We start from the raw sequence: 2,783 nt of genomic DNA on the forward strand, positions 1-2,783 counted from the left end.
ATGATTGGTTAAAATCACTTTTCGCATTAAAATCACTTATCACTCGCCCACGCGCGCGCAACACACACACGCACGAACGCACACACACACACATATATATATTAGTTTGAGTCCCCGTGTTCCGGCTATTATTTAGGTTTTTGTTTTTTATCGTAAAGTTATTTTGTATTTTATAATGATCATTTGTTTTATTTTTTAACGTAGTTTTGTTTTGATTTAATACGTATATATTAGTTTGTTACATTCATTAAATTCTTTAACGTTTGGGATCTTTCAATTGAGGCATGTAGATTTTTAACATGAACATGTTGATTTTTTTTAATAAACAAATATGAACTCACATATTTATCCTATGAAAAAGAGGCGGTTAATGTAAATGACAAAGATGGTTGATGCATGAGAAGGGGGGGGGGGGGGGGGAGGGGGGGTTGATGACAGCGGGTGGTAATTGTAGGTTAACTGGTGGTGAAGAGGATAGACCAACGACAGAGAATACATGATGAAAACCAATTAAATTAGGGTTTGACGATGAAAGTGTTTCACAAATAAATGAGATGTGATAACGCGTTTAAGGGTTATCCGGGTTTGGTGAGACCCAATACCCGCGAAAACTATTTTTGAAAATTAAAAGGTTATTTCACACATAAATGAGATGTTATAACACGTTTAAGGGCTATCAGGGTTCAGTGAGACCCATGACCCGCAAAAATTATTATTTGTTTATGAAAATTTTTCACAAATAAATGAGACGTTATAAATAATTTAAGAACTATCTGGGCTTTATGAAATAAGAAGCTTCAAATCACAAATCAAACAATATGGTAGCTTGAAAGGGGGTGAAAGCAGCCAAAGACCAACACAATATGATTTTTTGGTAGTTATTTATATATATGTGTGTACGCATTTCACAAATTTGTATAGGTACATATGGAATAAACATTATTTCCGAACTATTGACTAGAAGCCATAATCAACAACTAGAGCACTAACCACAGAAAATATGAAATCTTCAAAGAATATCTAGACAAAGCTAACCAGAGTTTTAAGATGCACCAATATCAAATCACAATTAGTTCAACGTTTACCAACTATAATCTCCACACCTTTCCCCGTGTTTGCATTTTTTGTGACTGCAAATAACATCTTACCCCCTGGGGGCTGGGATCCACTCAATTGGGTGTTGTCAACAGATGTTATTGGTGACGCAACTGAAATACTTCTAATAACCGCCCAAAAGCCCAAAACACATATTTAGAGGTATGACAATGGGAAGATCTAGAGGGGTTATATAACCATTTGTCAATAGTTGTAGGGTTTGAGGCTTGTAATGTTGAAATGTACTTAGGGAACTCCGAAAAGTTAGTCAACCAACTACCCTAAATCCATTTAATAACACCTTTTCGAGCTCGTGACACATTGTTATAAGAAGCATCAATGAAGCTGGTCTTTTACTTATGTCTGAATATGTTTTAGGGGAAGGCTATGTCTTAATGAATTACGTGGATGATGCATGTTGCAATATCTTTGGCTTTTAAAACTTAGGTTGTTCCAATCCACCCATCTAACAGTTCTCCACTTATGATTATTGGTCTTTTTAGATGCAGACAAGCCGTTTACATGGGAGACCGTCACGGAGATTAATGTTACACATAACTAGGGATTGTTATGGGTTATTTTGTTCTCTATTATTATAGTTATCTTTCATTAACTACTAGCTTTGGTTTCACTTAAGATTCTACAGACAAATGGCAAGCATCAAATCATCTTTCGTTTTAATGTACATACGAAGATGAATTAGTTTATATTCTTTGTTCCACGTATCCATCCCGTGGTCATCAAAATTAACAAGCTTCATACTCTCTTAATTCTATAGGATCCTAAGAATAGCTGACGACTACGTGGGAGAATTCTGGATTAGTAGTAGAATTGTATTGTTCGGAATTTCATATTTGGTTACATCATCATTGTAAGATTCATCATTTGACGACACGGCCTTAAATTCTGTAGTAGTTTGTGGAGAAGCTTATGACTCGAACTCATCATCATCTTCATGCATATCTTCAAGCTTGGTATTGTATTCAATTTCACGAGAGTTGGTATTATCTTGATGGGAGTAAAACTATTCGCTGGGATCTTCACATACCAAAAAAAACTATGTAGGAGATCCATACCGCATGTTATTGGCTCGATGCAAGCGTAAATGTTAGGGCAAATTTTCTTCAATCGTTTATTGCTATATATAATACAACACTTCAAAAAAATCGATCGTTGTAGATTTCAGGTGATTGGGGAAACCCTTAAGAAGTGTAATATAATTTCATCCTCAAGGTATACAATTCCATTTGGAGATGAATATGAAGCTAGATAAATTAAATCCACGAGATCTTTGTACGATATTTCTGTTGAATAATCGCACAAAATAATCCCATTTTCGTATGTAACACCGCCTCCCCAATAAAAGAAATCGGAGGAAACATTGTTTGTTGCAAATAATTGTCATTTATGAACTAAGGTGTTACTGATAAACATTTTTAACGTTAAATATAATGGCAACAAAACCCTAATCTAATTGTTCAAAATTTCGTTTAGCGATGGTTTTAATTTCAAAATTTCCAATGCAATTGCTGTGACATGTTTTACGGATTTGACACAACAACACACATCACAATTTCGGTTGGCAATGAGTTTGATTTCAAGATTGCAACGCGACAAATGCCAGATTTATCAAGTGATTTGACTACACAAAACCCGTTACCAATTTGTTGGCGATGATTTTGGTTTGA

This window comes from Bidens hawaiensis, unplaced genomic scaffold, assembly GCF_021521415.1.
Source record: "Bidens hawaiensis isolate Kalapana, Puna unplaced genomic scaffold, B.hawaiensis_p1.1 tig00006534_1, whole genome shotgun sequence".
Classification (NCBI taxonomy): domain Eukaryota; kingdom Viridiplantae; phylum Streptophyta; class Magnoliopsida; order Asterales; family Asteraceae; genus Bidens; species Bidens hawaiensis.